Source organism: Synchiropus splendidus, chromosome 11, assembly GCF_027744825.2.
Source record: "Synchiropus splendidus isolate RoL2022-P1 chromosome 11, RoL_Sspl_1.0, whole genome shotgun sequence".
Taxonomy (NCBI): Eukaryota; Metazoa; Chordata; class Actinopteri; order Syngnathiformes; family Callionymidae; genus Synchiropus; species Synchiropus splendidus.
This window is the reverse complement of record NC_071344.1, coordinates 25294015-25316000: the sequence shown is the minus strand read 5'-3', so window position 1 is coordinate 25316000 and position 21986 is coordinate 25294015.

Sequence of the window (21986 nt, the reverse complement as noted above, 5' to 3'; positions counted from 1 at the left end):
ACACTTTTATGTTTGGCGTTCCGAAACCCACCTTATCTCTGGCTGAAAAGCGTTTTTGTGCATTGTGCCATAACTTTTCAGGAAAGCTTCTGAACATGAAATTTTAACCTCCCACTATAGCAGAAAGGGTCTTTCTAGTAGTTGCACATCAAATCTAAACTGTCTGAAGTGTTTTTCCAAAGTTATCAACACTTTTATGTTTGGCGTTCCGAAACCCACCTTATCTCAGGCTGAAAAGCGTTTTTACGCATTGTGCCATAACTTTTCAGGGAAGCTTCAGAACATGAAATTTTAACCTCCCATTATAGCAGAAAGGGTCTTTCTAGTAGGTGCACATCAAATCTAAGCTCTCTGAAGTGTTTTTCGAAAGTTATCAACACTTTTATGTTTGGCGTTCCGAAACCCACCTTATCTCAGGCTGAAAAGCGTTTTTGTGCATTGTGCCATAACTTTTCAGGAAAGCTTCAGAACATGAAATTTTAACCTCCCACTATAGCAGAAAGGGTCTTTCTAGTAGTTGCACATCAAATCTAAACTGTCTGAAGTGTTTTTCCAAAGTTATTAACACTTTTATGTTTGGCGTTCCGAAACCCACCTTATCTCAGGCTGAAAAGCGTTTTTGTGCATTGTGCCATAACTTTTCAGGGAAGCTTCAGAACATGAAATTTTAACCTCCCACTATAGCAGAAAGGGTCTTTCTAGTAGTTGCACATCAAATCTAAACTGTCTGAAGTGTTTTTCCAAAGTTATCAACACTTTTATGTTTGGCGTTCCGAAACCCACCTTATCTCAGGCTGAAAAGCGTTTTTGTGCATTGTGCCATAACTTTTCAGGGAAGCTTTAGAACATGAAATTTTAACCTCCCACTATAGCAGAAAGGGTCTTTCTAGTAGGTGCACATCAAATCTAAGCTCTCTGAAGTGTTTTTCGAAAGTTATCAACACTTTTATGTTTGGCGTTCCGAAACCCACCTTATCTCAGGCTGAAAAGCGTTTTTGTGCATTGTGCCATAACTTTTCAGGAAAGCTTCAGAACATGAAATTTTAACCTCCCACTATAGCAGAAAGGGTCTTTCTAGTAGTTGCACATCAAATCTAAACTGTCTGAAGTGTTTTTCCAAAGTTATCAACACTTTTATGTTTGGCGTTCCGAAACCCACCTTATCTCTGGCTGAAAAGCGTTTTTGTGCATTGTGCCATAACTTTTCAGGAAAGCTTCAGAACATGAAATTTTAACCTCCCACTATAGCAGAAAGGGTCTTTCTAGTAGTTGCACATCAAATCTAAACTGTCTGAAGTGTTTTTCCAAAGTTATCAACACTTTTATGTTTGGCGTTCCGAAACCCACCTTATCTCAGGCTGAAAAGCGTTTTTACGCATTGTGCCATAACTTTTCAGGGAAGCTTCAGAACATGAAATTTTAACCTCCCACTATAGCAGAAAGGGTCTTTCTAGTAGGTGCACATCAAATCTAAGCTCTCTGAAGTGTTTTTCGAAAGTTATCAACACTTTTATGTTTGGCGTTCCGAAACCCACCTTATCTCAGGCTGAAAAGCGTTTTTGTGCATTGTGCCATAACTTTTCAGGAAAGCTTCAGAACATGAAATTTTAACCTCCCACTATAGCAGAAAGGGTCTTTCTAGTAGTTGCACATCAAATCTAAACTGTCTGAAGTGTTTTTCCAAAGTTATTAACACTTTTATGTTTGGCGTTCCGAAACCCACCTTATCTCAGGCTGAAAAGCGTTTTTGTGCATTGTGCCATAACTTTTTAGGGAAGCTTCAGAACATGAAATTTTAACCTCCCACTATAGCAGAAAGGGTCTTTCTAGTAGTTGCACATCAAATCTAAACTGCCTGAAGTGTTTTTCCAAAGTTATCAACACTTTTATGTTTGGCGTTCCGAAACCCACCTTATCTCAGGCTGAAAAGCGTTTTTACGCATTGTGCCATAACTTTTCAGGGAAGCTTCAGAACATGAAATTTTAACCTCCCACTATAGCAGAAAGGGTCTTTCTAGTAGGTGCACATCAAATCTAAGCTGTCTGAAGTGTTTTTCGAAAGTTATCAACACTTTTATGTTTGGCGTTCCGAAACCCACCTTATCTCAGGCTGAAAAGCGTTTTTGTGCATTGTGCCATAACTTTTCAGGGAAGCTTCAGAACATGAAATTTTAACCTCCCACTATAGCAGAAAGGGTCTTTCTAGTAGTTGCACATCAAATCTAAGCTGTCTGAAGTGTTTTTCAAAAGTTATCAACACTTTTATGTTTGGCGTTCCGAAACCCACCTTATCTCAGGCTGAAAAGCGTTTTTGTGCATTGTGCCATAACTTTTCAGGAAAGCTTCAGAACATGAAATTTTAACCTCCCACTATAGCAGAAAGGGTCTTTCTAGTAGTTGCACATCAAATCTAAACTGTCTGAAGTGTTTTTCCAAAGTTATCAACACTTTTATGTTTGGCGTTCCGAAACCCACCTTATCTCAGGCTGAAAAGCGTTTTTACGCATTGTGCCATAACTTTTCAGGGAAGCTTCAGAACATGAAATTTTAACCTCCCACTATAGCAGAAAGGGTCTTTCTAGTAGGTGCACATCAAATCTAAGCTCTCTGAAGTGTTTTTCGAAAGTTATCAACACTTTTATGTTTGGCGTTCCGAAACCCACCTTATCTCAGGCTGAAAAGCGTTTTTGTGCATTGTGCCGTAACTTTTCAGGGAAGCTTCAGAACATGAAATTTTAACCTCCCACTATAGCAGAAAGGGTCTTTCTAGTAGTTGCACATCAAATCTAAACTGTCTGAAGTGTTTTTCCAAAGTTATTAACACTTTTATGTTTGGCGTTCCGAAACCCACCTTATCTCAGGCTGAAAAGCGTTTTTGTGCATTGTGCCATAACTTTTCAGGGAAGCTTCAGAACATGAAATTTTAACCTCCCACTATAGCAGAAAGGGTCTTTCTAGTAGTTGCACATCAAATCTAAACTGTCTGAAGTGTTTTTCCAAAGTTATCAACACTTTTATGTTTGGCGTTCCGAAACCCACCTTATCTCAGGCTGAAAAGCGTTTTTGTGCATTGTGCCATAACTTTTCAGGGAAGCTTCAGAACATGAAATTTTAACCTCCCACTATAGCAGAAAGGGTCTTTCTAGTAGTTGCACATCAAATCTAAACTGTCTGAAGTGTTTTTCCAAAGTTATCAACACTTTTATGTTTGGCGTTCCGAAACCCACCTTATCTCAGGCTGAAAAGCGTTTTTGTGCATTGTGCCATAACTTTTCAGGGAAGCTTCAGAACATGAAATTTTAACCTCCCACTATAGCAGAAAGGGTCTTTCTAGTAGTTGCACATCAAATCTAAGCTCTCTGAAGTGTTTTTCGAAAGTTATCAACACTTTTATGTTTGGCGTTCCGAAACCCACCTTATCTCAGGCTGAAAAGCGTTTTTGTGCATTGTGCCATAACTTTTCAGGGAAGCTTCAGAACATGAAATTTTAACCTCCCACTATAGCAGAAAGGGTCTTTCTAGTAGTTGCACATCAAATCTAAACTGTCTGAAGTGTTTTTCCAAAGTTATTAACACTTTTATGTTTGGCGTTCCGAAACCCACCTTATCTCAGGCTGAAAAGCGTTTTTACGCATTGTGCCATAACTTTTCAGGGAAGCTTCAGAACATGAAATTTTAACCTCCCACTATAGCAGAAAGGGTCTTTCTAGTAGGTGCACATCAAATCTAAGCTGTCTGAAGTGTTTTTCGAAAGTTATCAACACTTTTATGTTTGGCGTTCCGAAACCCACCTTATCTCAGGCTGAAAAGCGTTTTTGTGCATTGTGCCATAACTTTTCAGGGAAGCTTCAGAACATGAAATTTTAACCTTCCACTATAGCAGAAAGGGTCTTTCTAGTAGTTGCACATCAAATCTAAGCTGTCTGAAGTGTTTTTCCAAAGTTATCAACACTTTTATGTTTGGCGTTCCGAAACCCACCTTATCTCAGGCTGAAAAGCGTTTTTACGCATTGTGCCATAACTTTTCAGGGAAGCTTCAGAACATGAAATTTTAACCTCCCACTATAGCAGAAAGGGTCTTTCTAGTAGGTGCACATCAAATCTAAGCTCTCTGAAGTGTTTTTCGAAAGTTATCAACACTTTTATGTTTGGCGTTCCGAAACCCACCTTATCTCAGGCTGAAAAGCGTTTTTGTGCATTGTGCCGTAACTTTTCAGGGAAGCTTCAGAACATGAAATTTTAACCTCCCACTATAGCAGAAAGGGTCTTTCTAGTAGTTGCACATCAAATCTAAACTGTCTGAATTGTTTTTCCAAAGTTATTAACACTTTTATGTTTGGCGTTCCGAAACCCACCTTATCTCAGGCTGAAAAGCGTTTTTGTGCATTGTGCCATAACTTTTCAGGGAAGCTTTAGAACATGAAATTTTAACCTCCCACTATAGCAGAAAGGGTCTTTCTAGTAGTTGCACATCAAATCTAAACTGTCTGAAGTGTTTTTCCAAAGTTATCAACACTTTTATGTTTGGCGTTCCGAAACCCACCTTATCTCAGGCTGAAAAGCGTTTTTGTGCATTGTGCCATAACTTTTCAGGGAAGCTTCAGAACATGAAATTTTTACCTCCCACTATAGCAGAAAGGGTCTTTCTAGTAGTTGCACATCAAATCTAAGCTGTCTGAAGTGTTTTTCAAAAGTTATCAACACTTTTATGTTTGGCGTTCCGAAACCCACCTTATCTCTGGCTGAAAAGCGTTTTTGTGCATTGTGCCATAACTTTTCAGGAAAGCTTCAGAACATGAAATTTTAACCTCCCACTATAGCAGAAAGGGTCTTTCTAGTAGTTGCACATCAAATCTAAACTGTCTGAAGTGTTTTTCCAAAGTTATCAACACTTTTATGTTTGGCGTTCCGAAACCCACCTTATCTCAGGCTGAAAAGCGTTTTTACGCATTGTGCCATAACTTTTCAGGGAAGCTTCAGAACATGAAATTTTAACCTCCCACTATAGCAGAAAGGGTCTTTCTAGTAGGTGCACATCAAATCTAAGCTCTCTGAAGTGTTTTTCGAAAGTTATCAACACTTTTATGTTTGGCGTTCCGAAACCCACCTTATCTCAGGCTGAAAAGCGTTTTTGTGCATTGTGCCATAACTTTTCAGGGAAGCTTCAGAACATGAAATTTTAACCTCCCACTATAGCAGAAAGGGTCTTTCTAGTAGTTGCACATCAAATCTAAACTGTCTGAAGTGTTTTTCCAAAGTTATTAACACTTTTATGTTTGGCGTTCCGAAACCCACCTTATCTCAGGCTGAAAAGCGTTTTTGTGCATTGTGCCATAACTTTTCAGGGAAGCTTCAGAACATGAAATTTTAACCTCCCACTATAGCAGAAAGGGTCTTTCTAGTAGTTGCACATCAAATCTAAACTGTCTGAAGTGTTTTTCCAAAGTTATCAACACTTTTATGTTTGGCGTTCCGAAACCCACCTTATCTCAGGCTGAAAAGCGTTTTTGTGCATTGTGCCATAACTTTTCAGGGAAGCTTCAGAACATGAAATTTTAACCTCCCACTATAGCAGAAAGGGTCTTTCTAGTAGTTGCACATCAAATCTAAACTGTCTGAAGTGTTTTTCCAAAGTTATCAACACTTTTATGTTTGGCGTTCCGAAACCCACCTTATCTCAGGCTGAAAAGCGTTTTTGTGCATTGTGCCATAACTTTTCAGGAAAGCTTCAGAACATGAAATTTTAACCTCCCACTATAGCAGAAAGGGTCTTTCTAGTAGTTGCACATCAAATCTAAACTGTCTGAAGTGTTTTTCCAAAGTTATCAACACTTTTATGTTTGGCGTTCCGAAACCCACCTTATCTCAGGCTGAAAAGCGTTTTTGTGCATTGTGCCATAACTTTTCAGGGAAGCTTCAGAACATGAAATTTTAACCTCCCACTATAGCAGAAAGGGTCTTTCTAGTAGTTGCACATCAAATCTAAGCTGTCTGAAGTGTTTTTCAAAAGTTATCAACACTTTTATGTTTGGCGTTCCGAAACCCACCTTATCTCAGGCTGAAAAGCGTTTTTGTGCATTGTGCCATAACTTTTCAGGAAAGCTTCAGAACATGAAATTTTAACCTCCCACTATAGCAGAAAGGGTCTTTCTAGTAGTTGCACATCAAATCTAAACTGTCTGAAGTGTTTTTCCAAAGTTATCAACACTTTTATGTTTGGTGTTCCGAAACCCACCTTATCTCAGGCTGAAAAGCGTTTTTACGCATTGTGCCATAACTTTTCAGGGAAGCTTCAGAACATGAAATTTTAACCTCCCACTATAGCAGAAAGGGTCTTTCTAGTAGGTGCACATCAAATCTAAGCTCTCTGAAGTGTTTTTCGAAAGTTATCAACACTTTTATGTTTGGCGTTCCGAAACCCACCTTATCTCAGGCTGAAAAGCGTTTTTGTGCATTGTGCCATAACTTTTCAGGGAAGCTTCAGAACATGAAATTTTAACCTCCCACTATAGCAGAAAGGGTCTTTCTAGTAGTTGCACATCAAATCTAAACTGTCTGAAGTGTTTTTCCAAAGTTATTAACACTTTTATGTTTGGCGTTCCGAAACCCACCTTATCTCAGGCTGAAAAGCGTTTTTGTGCATTGTGCCATAACTTTTCAGGGAAGCTTCAGAACATGAAATTTTAACCTCCCACTATAGCAGAAAGGGTCTTTCTAGTAGTTGCACATCAAATCTAAACTGTCTGAAGTGTTTTTCCAAAGTTATCAACACTTTTATGTTTGGCGTTCCGAAACCCACCTCACCCTGGCTGAAAAGCGTTTTTGTGCATTGTGCCATAACTTTTCAGGGAAGCTTCAGAACATGAAATTTTAACCTCCCACTATAGCAGAAAGGGTCTTTCTAGTAGGTGCACATCAAATCTAAGCTGTCTGAAGTGTTTTTCGAAAGTTATCAACACTTTTATGTTTGGCGTTCCGAAACCCACCTTATCTCAGGCTGAAAAGCGTTTTTGTGCATTGTGCCATAACTTTTCAGGAAAGCTTCAGAACATGAAATTTTAACCTCCCACTATAGCAGAAAGGGTCTTTCTAGTAGTTGCACATCAAATCTAAACTGTCTGAAGTGTTTTTCCAAAGTTATCAACACTTTTATGTTTGGCGTTCCGAAACCCACCTTATCTCAGGCTGAAAAGCGTTTTTACGCATTGTGCCATAACTTTTCAGGGAAGCTTCAGAACATGAAATTTTAACCTCCCACTATAGCAGAAAGGGTCTTTCTAGTAGTTGCACATCAAATCTAAACTGTCTGAAGTGTTTTTCCAAAGTTATCAACACTTTTATGTTTGGCGTTCCGAAACCCACCTTATCTCAGGCTGAAAAGCGTTTTTACGCATTGTGCCATAACTTTTCAGGGAAGCTTCAGAACATGAAATTTTAACCTCCCACTATAGCAGAAAGGGTCTTTCTAGTAGGTGCACATCAAATCTAAGCTCTCTGAAGTGTTTTTCGAAAGTTATCAACACTTTTATGTTTGGCGTTCCGAAACCCACCTTATCTCAGGCTGAAAAGCGTTTTTGTGCATTGTGCCATAACTTTTCAGGAAAGCTTCAGAACATGAAATTTTAACCTCCCACTATAGCAGAAAGTGTCTTTCTAGTAGTTGCACATCAAATCTAAACTGTCTGAAGTGTTTTTCCAAAGTTATTAACACTTTTATGTTTGGCGTTCCGAAACCCACCTTATCTCAGGCTGAAAAGCGTTTTTGTGCATTGTGCCATAACTTTTCAGGGAAGCTTCAGAACATGAAATTTTAACCTCCCACTATAGCAGAAAGGGTCTTTCTAGTAGTTGCACATCAAATCTAAACTGTCTGAAGTGTTTTTCCAAAGTTATCAACACTTTTATGTTTGGGGTTCCGAAACCCACCTTATCTCAGGCTGAAAAGCGTTTTTGTGCATTGTGCCATAACTTTTCAGGGAAGCTTCAGAACATGAAATTTTAACCTCCCACTATAGCAGAAAGGGTCTTTCTAGTAGGTGCACATCAAATCTAAGCTCTCTGAAGTGTTTTTCGAAAGTTATCAACACTTTTATGTTTGGCGTTCCGAAACCCACCTTATCTCAGGCTGAAAAGCCTTTTTTTGCATTGTGCCATAACTTTTCAGGAAAGCTTCAGAAAATGAAATTTTAACCTCCCACTATAGCAGAAAGGGTCTTTCTAGTAGTTGCACATCAAATCTAAACTGTCTGAAGTGTTTTTCCAAAGTTATCAACACTTTTATGTTTGGCGTTCCGAAACCCACCTTATCTCTGGCTGAAAAGCGTTTTTGTGCATTGTGCCATAACTTTTCAGGAAAGCTTCAGAACATGAAATTTTAACCTCCCACTATAGCAGAAAGGGTCTTTCTAGTAGTTGCACATCAAATCTAAACTGTCTGAAGTGTTTTTCCAAAGTTATCAACACTTTTATGTTTGGCGTTCCGAAACCCACCTTATCTCAGGCTGAAAAGCGTTTTTACGCATTGTGCCATAACTTTTCAGGGAAGCTTCAGAACATGAAATTTTAACCTCCCACTATAGCAGAAAGGGTCTTTCTGGTAGGTGCACATCAAATCTAAGCTCTCTGAAGTGTTTTTCGAAAGTTATCAACACTTTTATGTTTGGCGTTCCGAAACCCACCTTATCTCAGGCTGAAAAGCGTTTTTGTGCATTGTGCCATAACTTTTCAGGGAAGCTTCAGAACATGAAATTTTAACCTCCCACTATAGCAGAAAGGGTCTTTCTAGTAGTTGCACATCAAATCTAAACTGCCTGAAGTGTTTTTCCAAAGTTATCAACACTTTTATGTTTGGCGTTCCGAAACCCACCTTATCTCAGGCTGAAAAGCGTTTTTGTGCATTGTGCCATAACTTTTCAGGGAAGCTTCAGAACATGAAATTTTAACCTCCCACTATAGCAGAAAGGGTCTTTCTAGTAGTTGCACATCAAATCTAAGCTGTCTGAAGTGTTTTTCAAAAGTTATCAACACTTTTATGTTTGGCGTTCCGAAACCCACCTTATCTCAGGCTGAAAAGCGTTTTTGTGCATTGTGCCATAACTTTTCAGGAAAGCTTCAGAACATGAAATTTTAACCTCCCACTATAGCAGAAAGGGTCTTTCTAGTAGTTGCACATCAAATCTAAACTGTCTGAAGTGTTTTTCCAAAGTTATCAACACTTTTATGTTTGGCGTTCCGAAACCCACCTTATCTCAGGCTGAAAAGCGTTTTTACGCATTGTGCCATAACTTTTCAGGGAAGCTTCAGAACATGAAATTTTAACCTCCCACTATAGCAGAAAGGGTCTTTCTAGTAGGTGCACATCAAATCTAAGCTCTCTGAAGTGTTTTTCGAAAGTTATCAACACTTTTATGTTTGGCGTTCCGAAACCCACCTTATCTCAGGCTGAAAAGCGTTTTTGTGCATTGTGCCATAACTTTTCAGGGAAGCTTCAGAACATGAAATTTTAACCTCCCACTATAGCAGAAAGGGTCTTTCTAGTAGTTGCACATCAAATATAAACTGTCTGAAGTGTTTTTCCAAAGTTATTAACACTTTTATGTTTGGCGTTCCGAAACCCACCTTATCTCAGGCTGAAAAGCGTTTTTGTGCATTGTGCCATAACTTTTCAGGGAAGCTTCAGAACATGAAATTTTAACCTCCCACTATAGCAGAAAGGGTCTTTCTAGTAGTTGCACATCAAATCTAAACTGTCTGAAGTGTTTTTCCAAAGTTATCAACACTTTTATGTTTGGCGTTCCGAAACCCACCTTATCTCAGGCTGAAAAGCGTTTTTGTGCATTGTGCCATAACTTTTCAGGAAAGCTTCAGAACATGAAATTTTAACCTCCCGCTATAGCAGAAAGTGTCTTTCTAGTAGTTGCACATCAAATCTAAACTGTCTGAAGTGTTTTTCCAAAGTTATTAACACTTTTATGTTTGGCGTTCCGAAACCCACCTTATCTCAGGCTGAAAAGCGTTTTTGTGCATTGTGCCATAACTTTTCAGGCAAGCTTCAGAACATGAAATTTTAACCTCCCACTATAGCAGAAAGGGTCTTTCTAGTAGTTGCACATCAAATCTAAACTGCCTGAAGTGTTTTTCCAAAGTTATCAACACTTTTATGTTTGGCGTTCCGAAACCCACCTTATCTCAGGCTGAAAAGCGTTTTTACGCATTGTGCCATAACTTTTCAGGAAAGCTTCAGAACATGAAATTTTAACCTCCCACTATAGCAGAAAGGGTCTTTCTAGTAGTTGCACATCAAATCTAAACTGTCTGAAGTGTTTTTCCAAAGTTATCAACACTTTTATGTTTGGCGTTCCGAAACCCACCTTATCTCAGGCTGAAAAGCGTTTTTGTGCATTGTGCCGTAACTTTTCAGGGAAGCTTCAGAACATGAAATCTTAACCTCCCACTATAGCAGAAAGGGTCTTTCTAGTAGTTGCACATCAAATCTAAACTGTCTGAAGTGTTTTTCCAAAGTTATTAACACTTTTATGTTTGGCGTTCCGAAACCCACCTTATCTCAGGCTGAAAAGCGTTTTTGTGCATTGTGCCATAACTTTTCAGGGAAGCTTCAGAACATGAAATTTTAACCTCCCACTATAGCAGAAAGGGTCTTTCTAGTAGTTGCACATCAAATCTAAACTGTCTGAAGTGTTTTTCCAAAGTTATCAACACTTTTATGTTTGGCGTTCCGAAACCCACCTTATCTCAGGCTGAAAAGCGTTTTTACGCATTGTGCCATAACTTTTCAGGGAAGCTTCAGAACATGAAATTTTAACCTCCCACTATAGCAGAAAGGGTCTTTCTAGTAGTTGCACATCAAATCTAAACTGTCTGAAGTGTTTTTCCAAAGTTATCAACACTTTTATGTTTGGCGTTCCGAAACCCACCTTATCTCAGGCTGAAAAGCGTTTTTGTGCATTGTGCCATAACTTTTCAGGAAAGCTTCAGAACATGAAATTTTAACCTCCCACTATAGCAGAAAGGGTCTTTCTAGTAGTTGCACATCAAATCTAAACTGTCTGAAGTGTTTTTCCAAAGTTATCAACACTTTTATGTTTGGCGTTCCGAAACCCACCTTATCTCAGGCTGAAAAGCGTTTTTGTGCATTGTGCCATAACTTTTCAGGGAAGCTTCAGAACATTAAATTTTAACCTCCCACTATAGCAGAAAGGGTCTTTCTAGTAGTTGCACATCAAATCTAAGCTGTCTGAAGTGTTTTTCAAAAGTTATCAACACTTTTATGTTTGGCGTTCCGAAACCCACCTTATCTCAGGCTGAAAAGCGTTTTTGTGCATTGTGCCATAACTTTTCAGGAAAGCTTCAGAACATGAAATTTTAACCTCCCACTATAGCAGAAAGGGTCTTTCTAGTAGTTGCACATCAAATCTAAACTGTCTGAAGTGTTTTTCCAAAGTTATCAACACTTTTATGTTTGGCGTTCCGAAACCCACCTTATCTCAGGCTGAAAAGCGTTTTTACGCATTGTGCCATAACTTTTCAGGGAAGCTTCAGAACATGAAATTTTAACCTCCCACTATAGCAGAAAGGGTCTTTCTAGTAGGTGCACATCAAATCTAAGCTCTCTGAAGTGTTTTTCGAAAGTTATCAACACTTTTATGTTTGGCGTTCCGAAACCCACCTTATCTCAGGCTGAAAAGCGTTTTTGTGCATTGTGCCATAACTTTTCAGGGAAGCTTCAGAACATGAAATTTTAACCTCCCACTATAGCAGAAAGGGTCTTTCTAGTAGTTGCACATCAAATCTAAACTGTCTGAAGTGTTTTTCCAAAGTTATTAACACTTTTATGTTTGGCGTTCCGAAACCCACCTTATCTCAGGCTGAAAAGCGTTTTTGTGCATTGTGCCATAACTTTTCAGGGAAGCTTCAGAACATGAAATTTTAACCTCCCACTATAGCAGAAAGGGTCTTTCTAGTAGTTGCACATCAAATCTAAACTGTCTGAAGTGTTTTTCCAAAGTTATCAACACTTTTATGTTTGGCGTTCCGAAACCCACCTTATCTCAGGCTGAAAAGCGTTTTTGTGCATTGTGCCATAACTTTTCAGGGAAGCTTCAGAACATGAAATTTTAACCTCCCACTATAGCAGAAAGGGTCTTTCTAGTAGTTGCACATCAAATCTAAACTGTCTGAAGTGTTTTTCCAAAGTTATTAACACTTTTATGTTTGGCGTTCCGAAACCCACCTTATCTCAGGCTGAAAAGCGTTTTTGTGCATTGTGCCATAACTTTTCAGGGAAGCTTCAGAACATGAAATTTTAACCTCCCACTATAGCAGAAAGGGTCTTTCTAGTAGTTGCACATCAAATCTAAACTGTCTGAAGTGTTTTTCCAAAGTTATCAACACTTTTATGTTTGGCGTTCCGAAACCCACCTTATCTCAGGCTGAAAAGCGTTTTTGTGCATTGTGCCATAACTTTTCAGGGAAGCTTCAGAACATGAAATTTTAACCTCCCACTATAGCAGAAAGGGTCTTTCTAGTAGGTGCACATCAAATCTAAGCTCTCTGAAGTGTTTTTCGAAAGTTATCAACACTTTTATGTTTGGCGTTCCGAAACCCACCTTATCTCAGGCTGAAAAGCGTTTTTGTGCATTGTGCCATAACTTTTCAGGAAAGCTTCAGAACATGAAATTTTAACCTCCCACTATAGCAGAAAGGGTCTTTCTAGTAGTTGCACATCAAATCTAAACTGTCTGAAGTGTTTTTCCAAAGTTATCAACACTTTTATGTTTGGCGTTCCGAAACCCACCTTATCTCTGGCTGAAAAGCGTTTTTGTGCATTGTGCCATAACTTTTCAGGAAAGCTTTAGAACATGAAATTTTAACCTCCCACTATAGCAGAAAGGGTCTTTCTAGTAGTTGCACATCAAATCTAAACTGTCTGAAGTGTTTTTCCAAAGTTATCAACACTTTTATGTTTGGCGTTCCGAAACCCACCTTATCTCAGGCTGAAAAGCGTTTTTGTGCATTGTGCCATAACTTTTCAGGGAAGCTTCAGAACATGAAATTTTAACCTCCCACTATAGCAGAAAGGGTCTTTCTAGTAGGTGCACATCAAATCTAAGCTCTCTGAAGTGTTTTTCGAAAGTTATCAACACTTTTATGTTTGGCGTTCCGAAACCCACCTTATCTCAGGCTGAAAAGCGTTTTTGTGCATTGTGCCATAACTTTTCAGGAAAGCTTCAGAACATGAAATTTTAACCTCCCACTATAGCAGAAAGGGTCTTTCTAGTAGTTGCACATCAAATCTAAACTGTCTGAAGTGTTTTTCCAAAGTTATTAACACTTTTATGTTTGGCGTTCCGAAACCCACCTTATCTCAGGCTGAAAAGCGTTTTTGTGCATTGTGCCATAACTTTTCAGGGAAGCTTCAGAACATGAAATTTTAACCTCCCACTATAGCAGAAAGGGTCTTTCTAGTAGTTGCACATCAAATCTAAACTGCCTGAAGTGTTTTTCCAAAGTTATCAACACTTTTATGTTTGGCGTTCCGAAACCCACCTTATCTCAGGCTGAAAAGCGTTTTTACGCATTGTGCCATAACTTTTCAGGGAAGCTTCAGAACATGAAATTTTAACCTCCCACTATAGCAGAAAGGGTCTTTCTAGTAGGTGCACATCAAATCTAAGCTGTCTGAAGTGTTTTTCGAAAGTTATCAACACTTTTATGTTTGGCGTTCCGAAACCCACCTTATCTCTGGCTGAAAAGCGTTTTTGTGCATTGTGCCATAACTTTTCAGGAAAGCTTCAGAACATGAAATTTTAACCTCCCACTATAGCAGAAAGGGTCTTTCTAGTAGTTGCACATCAAATCTAAACTGTCTGAAGTGTTTTTCCAAAGTTATCAACACTTTTATGTTTGGCGTTCCGAAACCCACCTTATCTCAGGCTGAAAAGCGTTTTTACGCATTGTGCCATAACTTTTCAGGGAAGCTTCAGAACATGAAATTTTAACCTCCCACTATAGCAGAAAGGGTCTTTCTAGTAGGTGCACATCAAATCTAAGCTCTCTGAAGTGTTTTTCGAAAGTTATCAACACTTTTATGTTTGGCGTTCCGAAACCCACCTTATCTCAGGCTGAAAAGCGTTTTTGTGCATTGTGCCATAACTTTTCAGGAAAGCTTCAGAACATGAAATTTTAACCTCCCACTATAGCAGAAAGGGTCTTTCTAGTAGTTGCACATCAAATCTAAACTGTCTGAAGTGTTTTTCCAAAGTTATCAACACTTTTATGTTTGGCGTTCCGAAACCCACCTTATCTCTGGCTGAAAAGCGTTTTTGTGCATTGTGCCATAACTTTTCAGGAAAGCTTTAGAACATGAAATTTTAACCTCCCACTATAGCAGAAAGGGTCTTTCTAGTAGTTGCACATCAAATCTAAACTGTCTGAAGTGTTTTTCCAAAGTTATCAACACTTTTATGTTTGGCGTTCCGAAACCCACCTTATCTCAGGCTGAAAAGCGTTTTTGTGCATTGTGCCATAACTTTTCAGGGAAGCTTCAGAACATGAAATTTTAACCTCCCACTATAGCAGAAAGGGTCTTTCTAGTAGGTGCACATCAAATCTAAGCTCTCTGAAGTGTTTTTCGAAAGTTATCAACACTTTTATGTTTGGCGTTCCGAAACCCACCTTATCTCAGGCTGAAAAGCGTTTTTGTGCATTGTGCCATAACTTTTCAGGGAAGCTTCAGAACATTAAATTTTAACCTCCCACTATAGCAGAAAGGGTCTTTCTAGTAGTTGCACATCAAATCTAAGCTGTCTGAAGTGTTTTTCAAAAGTTATCAACACTTTTATGTTTGGCGTTCCGAAACCCACCTTATCTCAGGCTGAAAAGCGTTTTTGTGCATTGTGCCATAACTTTTCAGGAAAGCTTCAGAACATGAAATTTTAACCTCCCACTATAGCAGAAAGGGTCTTTCTAGTAGTTGCACATCAAATCTAAACTGTCTGAAGTGTTTTTCCAAAGTTATCAACACTTTTATGTTTGGCGTTCCGAAACCCACCTTATCTCAGGCTGAAAAGCGTTTTTACGCATTGTGCCATAACTTTTCAGGGAAGCTTCAGAACATGAAATTTTAACCTCCCACTATAGCAGAAAGGGTCTTTCTAGTAGGTGCACATCAAATCTAAGCTCTCTGAAGTGTTTTTCGAAAGTTATCAACACTTTTATGTTTGGCGTTCCGAAACCCACCTTATCTCAGGCTGAAAAGCGTTTTTGTGCATTGTGCCATAACTTTTCAGGGAAGCTTCAGAACATGAAATTTTAACCTCCCACTATAGCAGAAAGGGTCTTTCTAGTAGTTGCACATCAAATCTAAACTGTCTGAAGTGTTTTTCCAAAGTTATTAACACTTTTATGTTTGGCGTTCCGAAACCCACCTTATCTCAGGCTGAAAAGCGTTTTTGTGCATTGTGCCATAACTTTTCAGGGAAGCTTCAGAACATGAAATTTTAACCTCCCACTATAGCAGAAAGGGTCTTTCTAGTAGTTGCACATCAAATCTAAACTGTCTGAAGTGTTTTTCCAAAGTTATCAACACTTTTATGTTTGGCGTTCCGAAACCCACCTTATCTCAGGCTGAAAAGCGTTTTTGTGCATTGTGCCATAACTTTTCAGGGAAGCTTCAGAACATGAAATTTTAACCTCCCACTATAGCAGAAAGGGTCTTTCTAGTAGTTGCACATCAAATCTAAACTGTCTGAAGTGTTTTTCCAAAGTTATTAACACTTTTATGTTTGGCGTTCCGAAACCCACCTTATCTCAGGCTGAAAAGCGTTTTTGTGCATTGTGCCATAACTTTTCAGGGAAGCTTCAGAACATGAAATTTTAACCTCCCACTATAGCAGAAAGGGTCTTTCTAGTAGTTGCACATCAAATCTAAACTGTCTGAAGTGTTTTTCCAAAGTTATCAACACTTTTATGTTTGGCGTTCCGAAACCCACCTTATCTCAGGCTGAAAAGCGTTTTTGTGCATTGTGCCATAACTTTTCAGGGAAGCTTCAGAACATGAAATTTTAACCTCCCACTATAGCAGAAAGGGTCTTTCTAGTAGGTGCACATCAAATCTAAGCTCTCTGAAGTGTTTTTCGAAAGTTATCAACACTTTTATGTTTGGCGTTCCGAAACCCACCTTATCTCAGGCTGAAAAGCGTTTTTGTGCATTGTGCCATAACTTTTCAGGAAAGCTTCAGAACATGAAATTTTAACCTCCCACTATAGCAGAAAGGGTCTTTCTAGTAGTTGCACATCAAATCTAAACTGTCTGAAGTGTTTTTCCAAAGTTATCAACACTTTTATGTTTGGCGTTCCGAAACCCACCTTATCTCTGGCTGAAAAGCGTTTTTGTGCATTGTGCCATAACTTTTCAGGAAAGCTTTAGAACATGAAATTTTAACCTCCCACTATAGCAGAAAGGGTCTTTCTAGTAGTTGCACATCAAATCTAAACTGTCTGAAGTGTTTTTCCAAAGTTATCAACACTTTTATGTTTGGCGTTCCGAAACCCACCTTATCTCAGGCTGAAAAGCGTTTTTGTGCATTGTGCCATAACTTTTCAGGGAAGCTTCAGAACATGAAATTTTAACCTCCCACTATAGCAGAAAGGGTCTTTCTAGTAGGTGCACATCAAATCTAAGCTCTCTGAAGTGTTTTTCGAAAGTTATCAACACTTTTATGTTTGGCGTTCCGAAACCCACCTTATCTCAGGCTGAAAAGCGTTTTTGTGCATTGTGCCATAACTTTTCAGGAAAGCTTCAGAACATGAAATTTTAACCTCCCACTATAGCAGAAAGGGTCTTTCTAGTAGTTGCACATCAAATCTAAACTGTCTGAAGTGTTTTTCCAAAGTTATTAACACTTTTATGTTTGGCGTTCCGAAACCCACCTTATCTCAGGCTGAAAAGCGTTTTTGTGCATTGTGCCATAACTTTTCAGGGAAGCTTCAGAACATGAAATTTTAACCTCCCACTATAGCAGAAAGGGTCTTTCTAGTAGTTGCACATCAAATCTAAACTGCCTGAAGTGTTTTTCCAAAGTTATCAACACTTTTATGTTTGGCGTTCCGAAACCCACCTTATCTCAGGCTGAAAAGCGTTTTTACGCATTGTGCCATAACTTTTCAGGGAAGCTTCAGAACATGAAATTTTAACCTCCCACTATAGCAGAAAGGGTCTTTCTAGTAGGTGCACATCAAATCTAAGCTGTCTGAAGTGTTTTTCGAAAGTTATCAACACTTTTATGTTTGGCGTTCCGAAACCCACCTTATCTCTGGCTGAAAAGCGTTTTTGTGCATTGTGCCATAACTTTTCAGGAAAGCTTCAGAACATGAAATTTTAACCTCCCACTATAGCAGAAAGGGTCTTTCTAGTAGTTGCACATCAAATCTAAACTGTCTGAAGTGTTTTTCCAAAGTTATCAACACTTTTATGTTTGGCGTTCCGAAACCCACCTTATCTCAGGCTGAAAAGCGTTTTTACGCATTGTGCCATAACTTTTCAGGGAAGCTTCAGAACATGAAATTTTAACCTCCCACTATAGCAGAAAGGGTCTTTCTAGTAGGTGCACATCAAATCTAAGCTCTCTGAAGTGTTTTTCGAAAGTTATCAACACTTTTATGTTTGGCGTTCCGAAACCCACCTTATCTCAGGCTGAAAAGCGTTTTTGTGCATTGTGCCATAACTTTTCAGGAAAGCTTCAGAACATGAAATTTTAACCTCCCACTATAGCAGAAAGGGTCTTTCTAGTAGTTGCACATCAAATCTAAACTGTCTGAAGTGTTTTTCCAAAGTTATCAACACTTTTATGTTTGGCGTTCCGAAACCCACCTTATCTCTGGCTGAAAAGCGTTTTTGTGCATTGTGCCATAACTTTTCAGGAAAGCTTTAGAACATGAAATTTTAACCTCCCACTATAGCAGAAAGGGTCTTTCTAGTAGTTGCACATCAAATCTAAACTGTCTGAAGTGTTTTTCCAAAGTTATCAACACTTTTATGTTTGGCGTTCCGAAACCCACCTTATCTCAGGCTGAAAAGCGTTTTTGTGCATTGTGCCATAACTTTTCAGGGAAGCTTCAGAACATGAAATTTTAACCTCCCACTATAGCAGAAAGGGTCTTTCTAGTAGGTGCACATCAAATCTAAGCTCTCTGAAGTGTTTTTCGAAAGTTATCAACACTTTTATGTTTGGCGTTCCGAAACCCACCTTATCTCAGGCTGAAAAGCGTTTTTGTGCATTGTGCCATAACTTTTCAGGAAAGCTTCAGAACATGAAATTTTAACCTCCCACTATAGCAGAAAGGGTCTTTCTAGTAGTTGCACATCAAATCTAAACTGTCTGAAGTGTTTTTCCAAAGTTATTAACACTTTTATGTTTGGCGTTCCGAAACCCACCTTATCTCAGGCTGAAAAGCGTTTTTGTGCATTGTGCCATAACTTTTCAGGGAAGCTTCAGAACATGAAATTTTAACCTCCCACTATAGCAGAAAGGGTCTTTCTAGTAGTTGCACATCAAATCTAAACTGCCTGAAGTGTTTTTCCAAAGTTATCAACACTTTTATGTTTGGCGTTCCGAAACCCACCTTATCTCAGGCTGAAAAGCGTTTTTACGCATTGTGCCATAACTTTTCAGGGAAGCTTCAGAACATGAAATTTTAACCTCCCACTATAGCAGAAAGGGTCTTTCTAGTAGGTGCACATCAAATCTAAGCTGTCTGAAGTGTTTTTCGAAAGTTATCAACACTTTTATGTTTGGCGTTCCGAAACCCACCTTATCTCTGGCTGAAAAGCGTTTTTGTGCATTGTGCCATAACTTTTCAGGAAAGCTTCAGAACATGAAATTTTAACCTCCCACTATAGCAGAAAGGGTCTTTCTAGTAGTTGCACATCAAATCTAAACTGTCTGAAGTGTTTTTCCAAAGTTATCAACACTTTTATGTTTGGCGTTCCGAAACCCACCTTATCTCAGGCTGAAAAGCGTTTTTACGCATTGTGCCATAACTTTTCAGGGAAGCTTCAGAACATGAAATTTTAACCTCCCATTATAGCAGAAAGGGTCTTTCTAGTAGGTGCACATCAAATCTAAGCTCTCTGAAGTGTTTTTCGAAAGTTATCAACACTTTTATGTTTGGCGTTCCGAAACCCACCTTATCTCAGGCTGAAAAGCGTTTTTGTGCATTGTGCCATAACTTTTCAGGAAAGCTTCAGAACATGAAATTTTAACCTCCCACTATAGCAGAAAGGGTCTTTCTAGTAGTTGCACATCAAATCTAAACTGTCTGAAGTGTTTTTCCAAAGTTATTAACACTTTTATGTTTGGCGTTCCGAAACCCACCTTATCTCAGGCTGAAAAGCGTTTTTGTGCATTGTGCCATAACTTTTCAGGGAAGCTTCAGAACATGAAATTTTAACCTCCCACTATAGCAGAAAGGGTCTTTCTAGTAGTTGCACATCAAATCTAAACTGTCTGAAGTGTTTTTCCAAAGTTATCAACACTTTTATGTTTGGCGTTCCGAAACCCACCTTATCTCAGGCTGAAAAGCGTTTTTGTGCATTGTGCCATAACTTTTCAGGGAAGCTTTAGAACATGAAATTTTAACCTCCCACTATAGCAGAAAGGGTCTTTCTAGTAGGTGCACATCAAATCTAAGCTCTCTGAAGTGTTTTTCGAAAGTTATCAACACTTTTATGTTTGGCGTTCCGAAACCCACCTTATCTCAGGCTGAAAAGCGTTTTTGTGCATTGTGCCATAACTTTTCAGGAAAGCTTCAGAACATGAAATTTTAACCTCCCACTATAGCAGAAAGGGTCTTTCTAGTAGTTGCACATCAAATCTAAACTGTCTGAAGTGTTTTTCCAAAGTTATTAACACTTTTATGTTTGGCGTTCCGAAACCCACCTTATCTCAGGCTGAAAAGCGTTTTTGTGCATTGTGCCATAACTTTTCAGGGAAGCTTCAGAACATGAAATTTTAACCTCCCACTATAGCAGAAAGGGTCTTTCTAGTAGTTGCACATCAAATCTAAACTGCCTGAAGTGTTTTTCCAAAGTTATCAACACTTTTATGTTTGGCGTTCCGAAACCCACCTTATCTCAGGCTGAAAAGCGTTTTTACGCATTGTGCCATAACTTTTCAGGGAAGCTTCAGAACATGAAATTTTAACCTCCCACTATAGCAGAAAGGGTCTTTCTAGTAGGTGCACATCAAATCTAAGCTGTCTGAAGTGTTTTTCGAAAGTTATCAACACTTTTATGTTTGGCGTTCCGAAACCCACCTTATCTCTGGCTGAAAAGCGTTTTTGTGCATTGTGCCATAACTTTTCAGGAAAGCTTCAGAACATGAAATTTTAACCTCCCACTATAGCAGAAAGGGTCTTTCTAGTAGTTGCACATCAAATCTAAACTGTCTGAAGTGTTTTTCCAAAGTTATCAACACTTTTATGTTTGGCGTTCCGAAACCCACCTTATCTCAGGCTGAAAAGCGTTTTTACGCATTGTGCCATAACTTTTCAGGGAAGCTTCAGAACATGAAATTTTAACCTCCCATTATAGCAGAAAGGGTCTTTCTAGTAGGTGCACATCAAATCTAAGCTCTCTGAAGTGTTTTTCGAAAGTTATCAACACTTTTATGTTTGGCGTTCCGAAACCCACCTTATCTCAGGCTGAAAAGCGTTTTTGTGCATTGTGCCATAACTTTTCAGGAAAGCTTCAGAACATGAAATTTTAACCTCCCACTATAGCAGAAAGGGTCTTTCTAGTAGTTGCACATCAAATCTAAACTGTCTGAAGTGTTTTTCCAAAGTTATTAACACTTTTATGTTTGGCGTTCCGAAACCCACCTTATCTCAGGCTGAAAAGCGTTTTTGTGCATTGTGCCATAACTTTTCAGGGAAGCTTCAGAACATGAAATTTTAACCTCCCACTATAGCAGAAAGGGTCTTTCTAGTAGTTGCACATCAAATCTAAACTGTCTGAAGTGTTTTTCCAAAGTTATCAACACTTTTATGTTTGGCGTTCCGAAACCCACCTTATCTCAGGCTGAAAAGCGTTTTTGTGCATTGTGCCATAACTTTTCAGGGAAGCTTTAGAACATGAAATTTTAACCTCCCACTATAGCAGAAAGGGTCTTTCTAGTAGGTGCACATCAAATCTAAGCTCTCTGAAGTGTTTTTCGAAAGTTATCAACACTTTTATGTTTGGCGTTCCGAAACCCACCTTATCTCAGGCTGAAAAGCGTTTTTGTGCATTGTGCCATAACTTTTCAGGAAAGCTTCAGAACATGAAATTTTAACCTCCCACTATAGCAGAAAGGGTCTTTCTAGTAGTTGCACATCAAATCTAAACTGTCTGAAGTGTTTTTCCAAAGTTATCAACACTTTTATGTTTGGCGTTCCGAAACCCACCTTATCTCTGGCTGAAAAGCGTTTTTGTGCATTGTGCCATAACTTTTCAGGAAAGCTTCAGAACATGAAATTTTAACCTCCCACTATAGCAGAAAGGGTCTTTCTAGTAGTTGCACATCAAATCTAAACTGTCTGAAGTGTTTTTCCAAAGTTATCAACACTTTTATGTTTGGCGTTCCGAAACCCACCTTATCTCAGGCTGAAAAGCGTTTTTACGCATTGTGCCATAACTTTTCAGGGAAGCTTCAGAACATGAAATTTTAACCTCCCACTATAGCAGAAAGGGTCTTTCTAGTAGGTGCACATCAAATCTAAGCTCTCTGAAGTGTTTTTCGAAAGTTATCAACACTTTTATGTTTGGCGTTCCGAAACCCACCTTATCTCAGGCTGAAAAGCGTTTTTGTGCATTGTGCCATAACTTTTCAGGAAAGCTTCAGAACATGAAATTTTAACCTCCCACTATAGCAGAAAGGGTCTTTCTAGTAGTTGCACATCAAATCTAAACTGTCTGAAGTGTTTTTCCA